This window comes from Triticum aestivum, chromosome 7D, assembly GCF_018294505.1.
Source record: "Triticum aestivum cultivar Chinese Spring chromosome 7D, IWGSC CS RefSeq v2.1, whole genome shotgun sequence".
Lineage (NCBI taxonomy): Eukaryota > Viridiplantae > Streptophyta > Magnoliopsida > Poales > Poaceae > Triticum > Triticum aestivum.
Window position 1 is genome coordinate 340,124,204 of NC_057814.1, and position 14,057 is coordinate 340,138,260.

The following is a 14,057-nucleotide window of genomic DNA, read 5'->3' on the forward strand; positions in this document are numbered from 1 at the left end:
AATGGAGGAGATCCAATCCCTCATCAAATCCTACAAGCGATCTTCCTCATCTTCGAGAAGACGCTCAAGAGCACATGCCTCCGAGCTACCATCTCCGGCGAGGTCACATCGGCATCGACACCATCACCACCACGAATGTGAAGGTCAACAGCTCTACACCAAAAACCGCTCAACGACTTCACCATCTCCCTTGGCATCTTCGCCAAGCGTCTTCAAGGCATCTTCGCCTACGGATATACGGCATCTTCGCCAACAAGCACCTCAAGACTACGCTCAAGAGAAGCTCCCCAAGCTCAAGTCCGCGACTTCCACGAGCTACTACGACCTCGACACCGACCATGAGATTCCTTTCTATGGGACTCAAGAACCCGAGGAGTATCTCGAGTGGGAGCACCTAATGGACGACTACCTCAAGCTACATCAAGTTCCTCCCGAAGATCAAGTGAAGTGCGCCACAAGAAACTTCCACGACTACGCCTCGACATGGTGGCTTCACACACCTTCGGAAACCTACGACATGAGTTGGCCCAAGACGAAGAAAGCTTTGCGGCGAGAATTTGTGCCTCCAACCTACACGGAACAACTTCTACGCCAATTGGAGAACACCAACCAAGGATCCAAGTCCATTGACGCGTACTTCAAGGAGATGAAGATTGCCTTGCGATGAGCCGGCGTGGATGACCCCATGTCAATGAAGTTCCACTTCATGATGGGATTGAACAATGCCATCTCCAAGACCATCTTCCTCGAGAACTACAAGTCCCTCGACGACAACTACATTGGTGCTCTCAAGGCGGAACAACAACTCATGAAGGCCAAGGCTTCTCCACCCCAAGCACACTTCTCGAAGACCAAGCTCAAAGACGACGAGCATGAGGCTAGTACCACCAAGATGTCCAAGCCCGACGAGCTCCAAGACGATGCTCCCAAGTTCAACTTCACCGCCATCCCTCTTTGTGGCATTGATGATGCCGAGTACTCCACGACTCTTTTTCAAGATGGTGCGGCGACGAGTACGACTACGGAGACCTTCAAGGACCAAGCTTTTGAGGCAAGCGACATGGTGACGAGCAAGGATGATGCTTCCATCTTAGGAGGCGAGAGTGATGATGTGGCATCTTCGGCCTTCATCCACGGCGACGGCGATGAGATGGTTCAGTATTTCACTTCGACCACGGCGACGTATGATGACTTGAGTGACTTGTGCCACCATATTGAGAGTGAGAGTGACTTCATCACTAGCCCCATATCCGATGCGTTGCCCCAATTCCCATGTGAGGAGAGCCACAACCCCCACCACTTGAGTGAGATGAGTGACTCCACCATACGTGCGATTGAGTGCACCTACTTTGAGGGAGTGAGTGAACCACCACATAGAGAGAGTGAGGCCACTTCGATTTCTAACCACTTAACCTCTACCTCTATTGTGTCTTCTCATTTGGTGCTAGGTCTCATTTATGATGACGCGCCGATTCACGACGACTTCGTCCTTCCTATGGACACGACGATGGCCATGGTGGAATATGATGCACCCCCCACATGGTTCCATCAAGATGAAGATGACCACCATTTGGTCTTTCCCACCTCACCTACACCACTTGAGTGGAATGACAAAGGTAACATAGGTGAAGGTGATGCCCTAGTCCCACCAGTGGACATTCTTGACATTGATTGCTTGCATGATGTTGATCAACCTATTACCATGCTTCATGCTAGTATGATTTCCCCATGCGATGATTTACCCATTTATGATGAGTTTGATGATTGCCATGTGGAGTCTATTAGTTGTGATGCCATGTTACATAGGATTTCTTGTGACAATTCTCTAGGTCACATCATGTTTGACAACCCGCTTGACTTGTCATATGCTATGCATGAGATCAATCATATGTCATATTTGCAATCTCATCTTAGTGACTATGCATATGCCATTAAAATTAACCCAATTTGCACATATGGCATAGATGACAAGCCCATGGTTATTGGCATTTGTTTTTCTTGTGATGATATTGACATGCTCCCTTTGCATCATTTATCTCATATGCATGCCATGACCACCTACAATCGAATATGCATTGTTTTGGATGTTGTCCATTTTCTCCATATGATGTTTCCAATATTGCTCATGAGGAGGCCCCCATAGTTTCCTCATACATTTTAGGAGATTTTGATCCATCCCATCAATTGCATGATCCCAATACTTGTGTGCACAATATGCTCCCCATGAATAAACATGCTATTGATGTGCCATATAAATGTTTGCTCAATTTGCATCCCCATCGTGTTATACATAACAACTATTCTTTCATGATGGATGACATGTTCTTATTGTAGGAGATATGCCCTAGAGGCAATAATAAATGATATTATTTATCTCCGAGTTCATAATTATGTTTATGTTCCATGCTATAACTGCAATGATTCTCGAGTCTGCAATATCCACGAGGCTCGGAGGAAGACTCATATGCACGTGTGGAATAATAAACGGTAAGAAGTATTCCTAGTCTGGCCTCTAAGACTAGCTGAAGTGTTGCATGATGGTTCTGTTTTCCTGATCATGGGCATGTCTATGCCAGCAATTTTGAGGGCACAATGTTAAGAGAACATTTGTGTTGAATCGACCCGGATTGATGTTATCTAAGAGATTCATTCGTCACAAGTTAATGGTGCATAACATAGAGATGGTTAACGTTTGCATGATTCCTTAGACCATGAGAGTATCGAGTTTCTTCATGCTTGCTTCATGAACTTTGGGGTTTGTTAAACGTCATCCGTAAATGGGTGGCTATTACGGCGGCTTACGGGTTCATGGAAAAGTGTGTCAAGTAACTTGATAGCTCAAGATTGGGATTTGCTCCTCCGACGATGGAGAGATATTCTCGGGCCCTCTCGGTATTATGGTATCCATCATCGTCTGGCCAGACACAGTGTGATTTGATCACTGGGATGCCGGAACACGGAAACGAGAAAAGAGAACAAAACCGGTAACGAGGTAACTAGCATAGTGGACAAGTTGTTGATCCACGGGAACGCCAACATGTCTCACCTCGGGTATTTGTAACATATCACGAAGCAACAGGAATAGCACACGGCAACTGGAGGTTCACTCGAATATTTATTCGTGTGGGTATAGGGGTCAATATGGGTGTCCACGGCTCCGATGTTGATCATTGATCGGAAGGGGTTCCGGGTCATGTCTATACTTCAGCGAACCTATAGGGTCACACGCTTAAGGGTCATCTATCTGCTGAATACTAGACAGGGACTGAGAGAAAATCACCGAAAAAGTTTCGGACACCGAAAAGTTTCGGACAGCGGAATCGTACCGCAGAGAGAGGTCATCGGATAAGTTTCGATGATATCGAAAAGTTGTTTCGGGATACACCATTAAGTCAAATTGGTTTCGGCACATGCCTGATAATTCTTGGAGGATGCCAGAATCATTCTGGAAGCTTTTTGGAATTTTCTGAGATAAAAACCGGAAATGTTCCGGAGCTGCCGGAGCCACTTCAGATGCGTTTCGCAGATGAAAATCACTAAAACCGGAATTGTTTCGGAACGCGTTGAAAATCATTTTAGTGGGTACTGGAAATGTTCTTAGCCCACATAAATATTTTCAGTTCGATCAGACGCTGAAAAATGTCGTCGTGAATAGTGAAAATCAGCTTTATGGTTACTTTATGGAAAGCCACCTTTTGGGGCTTTGCTCCAAAAGATCTTGGGGATGACATGGATGGATAGGAGCCATTTTTTGGGCTCCTCATGGGGGTGTGGCCGGCCACATGGGGTATCCCCCCTTGGGGACCCTCTTGTTCATTGGTTTCACTCCTAGATCCTTGTGGAAGGACTTCATTCATGTGCATTTTGGGTTTTTTTGTGAAACTACCCTACCCCCTTGGGATTTCCTATAAATAGAGGTGGAGGGGCAGCCCTCCACGATCATCCTTTGCTCTCATACACATGCCATGCATTATCTGGCTTCTTCTCTCCCTCCCACGAAAAGAGTTTCGTAGAGCCGTAAGGCTGTCTGGGTTTCGGCAGGAACTAGTTCTGGACGGCGAAGCCCTGCCGGATAGATGACACCGTATGTGTGCAACTCTGTAGAGAGATCGTAGTTTCGGTCTTAGTTCGTGAGTGCCTCCCGAAGGGCTGTCCGTGTGACCGTCCGAGTTTCGAAGGTCCTCCTGAAGGGCTGTCCGAGTGACCGTTCGAGTTTCGAAGGTCCTCCCGAAGGGCTGTCCGCGACACCGTCCGGGGGGGCTGTTCGACCGCCTCCCGGAGGGTTGTGTGAGGAGCAGATGAGGGTATACATCCTCGCGGTTGGGAGGTTGTAAATCCTAGCTGCGGGGATCTGCACCGCCGATCGTCATCGACTCTACTTCCCGCTGCGCTACGAGTCGGTAACGAAAAAGATCAAACCATGTATGCAGTCTCCATAGTGGTCCTGGGCTGGTGCGTAGGTCGGAAAATTTTTGTTTTCTACTGCGTAACCCTTCAGTGGCATCATGAGCCGTGCTATGCATAGATGCAGGTTGCGATCTAGAATACATAGAGATGTATGGGTATTGCATAATATAATTAGGTAGTAGATGAGATCTATTGCTGAAAATTATTTATGCGGGTGACAGATGAAATCTGTTACCCGATGTTCTTGTTGCTTCCCTAGAATTTGCGTTTGCTCAATCTCGAGACAGCATGGTGGAATTTGACAAAGTTCTGGCAGTTCGTGATCCTGATTGATCATGGAAGTGCTATCAGTTCTTTGGGTTCTGTCGTAGTCAAAAGAAAGACGAAATTCGCAGACGACAGGGCAATGCAGATATGATCTGCACGGGGGTCATGCGTATGACGAAGTTTAGTATGGGGTTCGAGATTTTATTGTCTCGTGCTTCATACACCCTGCAAAGTTAATCTAGCGACATGAACTATCATACTTGATAATGAACGTTGGTCGCTGCGGTTTAAGTCAAAACCTTAGAAGCCACGTAAAATAAAATTTTACATAAACCGATTAGAGGCGTCTAACTTGGTTTTGCAGGATGTGCATGTGATGTGGTATAGCAGTGCTCATATTCAATTTGATTATGTATGAGATGACTATATGATGTAATTAACATGACCTGCGTGTCATGATTCGGCATGATGGCTGGAGCCATATGATTGTCACTTTAATGACCTGCGTGTCAACCTTAAGTAATGCACTTATTTTATTAGCTATAGAGATAGCAATATTATCTGGTGCATCGACAAGGTGGTGGCAATCTTCGCGAAGGTGAACACCAACACGAATGCCGAAGACGAAGAAATGAAATACTTCTCCGTCAGAAAGGGCTATACCATATCATGCTATTATGAATTGCCTGAGATGTTTATCCCTTATGATGCACCCTTCTTGATTGCGCGGTAGTCGCTTTTTATTAGGGTGATCTCTCACAAAAATACCAAGTAGTTAGTGTTCTCCCAAGTGTAGCACCATCACGGCACCTATCTTTTCGGGGTGCGCCGTGTCACACGGGTACGAACGATTAGAGAAGTGTGAGGCGGGTGAGTTGAGACCTTGCAGCGAGATCACTTGGTTGTCTTGACGTTCAGGCATGACCGTCATGAGCTCGGAACACACGCATCGAAAGATGAACAAGAGTCACATAGAGATGTGATTGGCAAGTTGGCCTACCGGTTGAGATTTTTCGTCATCAGTGGTGTTACACCAATGGCGAACAATTGAAATGTGGGTCTTGTATCACTCACAATCAATTTTGAGAGATATTGATTTGAGTGGGAGCGCACTGTTGAATTAACATGTTTAATTCTCAATGCAATTAATTTTGAACATTGTCTAAGTGTGGTTTGCATAATAGTTGTAGAATAATGGCTCGCATTTCCACCTTCCCTATTAAAATTGAATAGTTGTTAAATATCTGGTTAAAACTTTACGATTGGTAACGTAATATGAGGATTGTCCTCAAAAGTGCCGAGAAGGAATTTGTCCTATCGCATGCTTTCCGTATCCTCCCGCTAATGCTATGGATCATGTGACTCTCGTCCTTCGATCCAAAAGCTAGAATTCTGTTACGGTCAAGTGGAATATGTTTGCTTCCATGAAACCCAAACTTCGAAAGTTGGGATAGTTATATGATATTCATGGAACTGAAAATTATTTTCAGATACAAACAAAGCAATGTTTGTTTGCAAGTATTAGTAAAAGTGTTTACTATGCATTTGACTGTTGGGAAAGGGATCTAGAAGAACGCCTGTCATATAATGAAAGGTGAATAAAACAACAACTTAAAGAGAAAGGAAGTGTGCAAAGGGTGTTAGTATGACTTACACGCCTAGGAAGTCCGGGGCTAACGCCACTCTTAAGTTGGGTGCTTCTTTTGCGAGTAGGAGAAATACTAAAAGTTAAACTGTTAGAAGTATAAAGGCAGAAAGAAAGATGACTGGAATATCCAGCTCATGTATGAATGTCATACAAGTTTTTGATGTATAGTAGGCTGGTCAAAGATATAGTTCTTGGGAATTATGGTTAAACATGTTAATCACTAATTCTTGGGTATTGTGAGTTAATCACAAAGATACCCGCTCAATTGCATTCTGTTACGAATCAATGTAAGAGCTACTATGGCCTAAAAAGACTAACCTGAAATGAGGTTAAGGTATACACCGGGAACATAGTAAATGTTACTATACCTTCCATCGGTGTATTGCCGTCTGTATTTATTTTCATAATTCATTTAGAGTTTTACAAACTCTAGCCCATTGCATAAGGTATCTAGCAAGAAGGTTGTTCATAAGAGAACTTTTTATGTTCGATGTTATGAATAACACAAGGGCCATACTTTCATTATGAATGAGATTTATGTTATGAATATTGATAATAATACAATACCTCTGGGTTTACTTTCATAATTCATTTTAGAGTTTCATACACTCTAGCCCATTGCACAATGTTTGTTGCAAAAGAGTTGTTCATAAAAACAATAATTGTTGTTAAGTATTATGAATAACATGAAGGGCCATGCTTCCATCCAAGATGGCATGTATGTTATGAATATTGATGGTAATATGATACATCCATAACACTGACGCTAAATGTCGCAAGACTAAAAGAATACCACACAAGTGTGGCACTACATTTGGTCACATTGGAGAAACCCGCATGGAAAATTCCATTATGATGGATTTTGAAGTCTTTTGATTTTGAATCATCTGACACTTGCAACTTTCCTCCGAAAAGTGAAGTGACTAAAATACCGTTCACAGGCCATAAGGAACGAACAACAAACTTATTAGTGATCATACATTTGATGTGTGTAGTCCGATAAGTGTTGTTAGTGGTGGATTTATTTATCTTCAGAAATGACTCAAGTAGATATATGGATATTTACTTGATGAGACGTAAGTCTGGATCTTTTGAAATCATTCGAAAGGTTTTCAAAAATGAAGTAGAAGTTATTGTAACAAGAAAGTTATGTTTCTGCAATTTGATTGCACAAAGGAATATTTGAGTTACATGTTTAGCGAATGTCTGATGAGTTGTGAAAGGGGTTTCATAACTTGCACCTCCCGGAACACCACTGCAAGTGGAAAGTCCGTGGAGATGTAATCAAACCATTTATGACATGGTAAGGTCAAAGATGACATAAATAAATTTGCCATTATCCCTTTTAAAGTGATGCTTTAGAGACTGCGGCTTTTACACTGAAAAGAGCTGCATCGGGTCTGTTGAAATGAAGCCATGGTATGGTATGCTCAACCATGTTATATCTTTTCTTAACATTTTGAATATGGGGCTTGTGTAAAAGGTTACAAACCTATTCCAAATCAGACAAGTGCTACTTTGTAGGTTATACCAAAATGTTGGGTATTCCTCCCTCACTATACCGAGGCAAATAGTTTTGCCGCGAAACGATGTGCTTTTAAAGAGAATGGTTCTTTCAAAAAGGTGAGTGGGAGAATAGTGCAACTCGACGAGATAAACAGTATCTACGTCATCAGATCAAAGGAAAGAGACCTTGGAAGTAATTCCAGAGTTTCCTACTGCGACTGATACGGAAGTCTCTACAATAAAATGTATGAACTTCGGTCGAACTTGCAGCTGAACCACGTAGGCAAGGCTCGTGCAAACCTCTCAGGTGCGCAAACGAGATATTGTTGTTAGACAACATTATACCTACGATACACAAGGTAGCGTTGATGGGCCCTGACTCCGGAATTGGCTAAATGCCAATACAACCCGAGTTAGTTTCCATATAAGTGATTCAAGATTTAAACCTTGATACACCTTTCGGAAGACTTAGAGTCTAACGAATATTTATGGAACTTAAAACTGATACGGATAAAAATGTTTTATCCATAAAGCTTGCCTTGTTGAAATAACAAGTTCAAGAGTTGACTACGATGAGGGTTTTTTCATCGTAGCGATGCTTAAAGTCGGTTCGGGTTGAACTAGCAATTAATACATATTTCAATCATGAGATATGAAACATGGATGACAATAGGATTTCCATCTGATGGAAATGAAACCAAGGACTTGCATGTGTTACAGTCCAAAGCATTTTGTCTATCCAGAGGATGCTAGTAAGGGTGCAAACTTCAGAGTTCCAGCGATGGACAGAAGAGAGCAAAATGGTGTTGGAATCTTTGTGCTTTGATGAAATGGTCAAAGGGGTTTGACTTCATCAATGGGTAACGAAGATGCTTGTAATTCAAGAAAGTAAGTGGGAGCGTAATAATATTTCTAAAAACCTTGTGTGCTTGACACATTGTTAATTGGAAATAAATTTCTTGACACGAATTAGGACTTCATTTGAAAATAGTTTTTTGATGAAGTGCTTAGGCTAAATAGCCTCAATATTAGGCATAATGATCTATGGAGATAGATTTACCTAATAGGGCTAAGCAATGAATACATATTGACAAGGTGCTAAAACCTTTTAGCATTTAAAACCGCCAGGGAGTGATTCTTGCCGGAGTCACATGGAAGAGTTTTTTGCAAGACTCGGTGTCCCAAAACACTGATGAGCAAAATACATGATGCAGATTCCACACACTTTTGTGTTTGGATTAATCATGTATTCCATGGTATGTAAAACAACCAGATATGTCCGATAATCCCAAGGTGTTGCGAGTATGGATACCAAAGTGATCAAAGTACTGATCATGGGACAACACTGAAAGATGTCATTGAGTACTAGAGTAAGTACTGATGATATGTTTTCTCGCAAGCGGAGATCATGAAGAGTTCGTTGTAAAATGTTACATCGATACAGTCTTCATCTTTTCTCCATGCGATTTTCGATTTAAGTTAAGGGTTTTGTGTATACACAATATGGTGGCATGGTAGTTGGAAATTGTTCCCAACAGGATACTGTGGCGAATTCTATAACAAATGACTAAGTATGTTGACGCTTTAGAAGCGACAAACAAGATGTTGAACATATAGTTCATTCATGAACTTACTATGGTTCCAAGATGGCTTTTGTCAATGGGACACTACTGCAGGTAGTTTCTCCATAACTCAGTCTGAGGAATCCAGGTTCGACCTGTGATTCACATACATAAAAGCCAAGTCCGCACAAAATATGAATTTTGTGAAAGCGTGAAAATGCGAGGATATGCAGAGATAGACACGGAGCTGAAGTTGTCAGATCCGATGGACATCAGGCTATACCACATGCGAAGCATTTTTTACACCAGTATGCCATAGGTGTGAAGTGCATTAGCATTAACTGGATTATTGACTCTAGTGCAAGTGGGAGTCTGTAGGAGATATGCCCTAGAGGCAATAATAAATGATATTATTTATCTCCGAGTTCATAATTATGTTTATGTTCCATGCTATAACTACAATGATTCTCGAGTCTGCAATATCCACGAGGCTCGGAGGAAGACTCATATGCACGTGTGGAATAATAAACGGTAAGAAGTATTCCTAGTCTGGCCTCTAAGACTAGCTCAAGTGTTGCATGATGGTTCTGTTTTCCTGATCATGGGCATGTCTATGCCAGCAATTTTGAGGGCACAATGTTAAGAGAACATTTGTGTTGAATCGACCCGGATTGATGTTATGCTAAGAGATTCATTCGTCACAAGTTAATGGTGCATAACACAGAGATGGTTAACGTTTGCATGATTCCTTAGACCATGAGAGTATCGAGTTTCTTCATGCTTGCTTCATGAACTTTGGGGTTTGTTAAACGTCATCCGTAAATGGGTGGCTATTACGGCGGCTTACGGGTTCATGGAAAAGTGTGTCAAGTAACTTGATAGCTCAAGATTGGGATTTGCTCCTCCGACGATGGAGAGATATTCTCGGGCCCTCTCGGTATTATGGTATCCATCATCGTCTGGCCAGACATAGTGTGATTTGATCACTGGGATGCCGGAACACGGAAACGAGAAAAGAGAACAAAACCGGTAACGAGGTAACTAGCATAGTGGACAAGTTGTTGATCCACGGGAACGCCAACATGTCTCACCTCGGGTATTTGTAACATATCGCGAAGCAACAGGAATAGCACACGGCAACTGGAGGTTCACTCGAATATTTATTCGTGTGGGTATAGGGGTCAATATGGGTGTCCACGGCTCCGATGTTGATCATTGATCGGAAGGGGTTCCGGGTCATGTCTATACTTCACCGAACCTATAGGGTCACACGCTTAAGGGTCATCTATCTGCTGAATACTAGACAGGGACTGAGAGAAAATCACTGAAAAAGTTTCGGACACCCAAAAGTTTCGGACAGCGGAATCGTACCGCAGAGAGAGGTCATCGGATAAGTTTCGATGATACCGAAAAGTTGTTTCGGGATACACCATTAAGTCAAATTGGTTTCGGCACATGCCTGATAATTCTTGGAGGATGCCAGAATCATTCTGGAAGCTTTTTGGAATTTTCTGAGATAAAAACCGGAAATGTTCCGGAGCTGCCGGAGCCACTTCAGATGCGTTTCGCAGATGAAAATCACTAAAACCGGAATTGTTTCGGAACGCGTTGAAAATCATTTTAGTGGGTACTGGAAATGTTCTTAGCCCACATAAATATTTTCAGTTCGATCAGACGCTGAAAAATGTCGTCGTGAATAGTGAAAATCAGCTTTATGGTTACTTTATGGAAAGCCACCTTTTGGGGCTTTGCTCCAAAAGATCTTGGGGATGACATGGATGGATAGGAGCCATTTTTTGGGCTCCTCATGGGGGTGTGGCCGGCCACATGGGGTATCCCCCCTTGGGGACCCTCTTGTTCATTGGTTTCACTCCTAGGTCCTTGTGGAAGGACTTCATTCATGTGCATTTTGGGTTTTTTTGTGAAACTACCCTACCCCCTTGGGATTTCCTATAAATAGAGGTGGAGGGGCAGCCCTCCACGATCATCCTTTGCTCTCATACACATGCCATGCATTATCTGGCTTCTTCTCTCCCTCCCACGAAAAGAGTTTCGTAGAGCCGTAAGGCTGTCTGGGTTCCGGCAGGAACTAGTTCTGGACGGCGAAGCCCTGCCGGATAGATGACACCGTATGTGTGCAACTCTGTAGAGAGATCGTAGTTTCGGTCTTAGTTCGTGAGTGCCTCCCGAAGGGCTGTCCGTGTGACCGTCCGAGTTTCGAAGGTCCTATCGAAGGGCTGTCCGAGTGACCGTTTGAGTTTCGAAGGTCCTCCCGAAGGGCTGTCCGCGTCCGGGGGGGGCTATTCGACCGCCTCCCGGAGGGTTGTGTGAGGAGCAGATGAGGGTATACATCCTCGCGGTTGGGAGGTTGTAAATCCTAGCTGCGGGGATCTGCACCGCCGATCGTCATCGACTCTACTTCCCGCTGCGCTACGAGTCGGTAACGAAAAAGATCAAACCATGTATGCAGTCTCCATAGTGGTCCTGGGCTGGTGCGTAGGTCAGAATTTTTTTGTTTTCTGCTGCGTAACCCTTCACTTATACCATGCATCAAATTTCTTCGAGCATTGCTTATCTTGTGCTAACTCACACGTGCACATACACATCATGATGGATGATGTGTACATTTACCACACACACAATTTCTTTCGTTTGTGTATTTGTTGTGTAGGTACCCATGAATACTTGTCAACCTCACAATCCCATGAGTTGACAAAACGAGCTCTAGAGAGCAATGATGACTTGGGATACCATGGATTGCCTTCCCACCTCTCACTTCGCGCAAAAACTTCGCGCATTTCTTCTACATGACCCTCACATGGTTATGGGTTATTGTCCATTACATATCGTATGCCCATCTTGCCATCTTCACTTTGCATGATATGCTTATTCCTATGCTTTTGCCATGCATTTGTGACCCATGCTTTGCTTTAGACATGATGATTGATTCTCATACTTGTATGTGTATTTGCAAGCTTGGTGGAGATAGTGCTTGTTATTGCCATGTTTGCTTTGTGACCCATGCCTATGATGATACTATGATCTTGATTTGTGTTCGTGCTTGCGATATGTCATGTACATTGCCTATGCCTATTCTTTGCTCACATGACATGATTGCCATGATTTCCTCTAGTGTGTTGCATCTTCGCTCCACTAGTTTGCACGACTTGATTATTATTGCTTGCCTTGTTGCATCACCAATGATTTATACTTGCTCACTTCATGCGGTTGATGACAACTATCTACATGCTTTGCACATGATTGTTATTGCTTCTTGTCATATCTCTCCATATGTTGCCTCCCTCATGCTAGATGATTTGCCATGTATTGAGTGCAACAATGCTATTAGTCTTGCTTATGAGTTTGCCCCCATAGCATTCTCACATATGATTGGAGATTTTGACATATTTCTTGTGAAGCATGCTTGTCTTACCTCTTTGCACCATATACCTAGTGCCATGAATATTGCCATTGTTGCATCATATTATTCATGCACTTGTGCTTCTAATGGTTATGTGCAAGAGAAGAGAACCATCATGATGGATGATGTGTTTATCTACCATGCGCATACGTTCTTTGTTTTGTTGTGTGCATGTGTAGGATTCTTGGACTTTGTGTCGACTTCCGCCTCACGTGAGTTGACCATTCGAGCTCTTGAGAGCGAGCCTCATACATTCTACCACGACTTGCTTCTACACCGCTTTTGCTTGCGTTTCGGCATTGTGAAGGACGCACAAGGACGCACCTTCAAGGTGACATCTTTCTTGAGCATGGATATTATGGATCATACTACTTGTGTTGCTTGCACCATGAAACTTATTGTTCATCTTGGACCACTTGATTGCGCACATGTTAGACATCTTGCTTCAACTTGTTATTTTCACCGTTCCATGCATCATGATATATATGCCTTGTGTGTTGCATCCGATTCTTGGATTACTTGCTCCTATCACATGTTTGGTTGCAACAATGTCATCACTTCACATATGCCATGTCTCATTGATTGCTACATGCTTGACTTGATTGCCTCGCACATGAAGAACAATTGCTCTTTCTACTGTGTTGAGTGCCACACAATATTCACCACACCCCATGCACGTTACGCTTGGATTACCTTGCACTTGACCCATATGTTCAGACATCTCATCTTATTTGGTGTTGTGAATGATTCATATGCCTACCATAGACCTTTCATCGAGCAATTTGTGAATGCTTGCTATGAACTTGAGGTAGATGCTTATTCTCTTGACACACATATTTGCATCTCTACCTCCCATTTACATGCTTGTCCCCATGATATCTTTGCTTGTGATCAATTGATATGCTTACATGCCATGTCACAATCCTTTGTCAAACCATATGCTTTGCATGATGACGACACTTGTTTGGTGAACCACCTCTTGAATGCTTGGTTTTGCACTAACGCTAACCACATTTGTTTTTCCAAGTGTTTGTTGTCCTTACTCCTTTTGAAGGAATCACAAGATGGTGCGACATTGGAGAGTGCCCATTTCGAGCTTCAAGATGACAAGTACTTGGCGAACGTCCACTTCTACATGGCGAAGCCATCTCTTTCCCATGGTGATTTGGTTTTCAATCCGAGGTCGGATCTTTCCCAAGGGAGGGGAGATGATGCGGAGCATCCTATGGACATCACCATGTTAAGA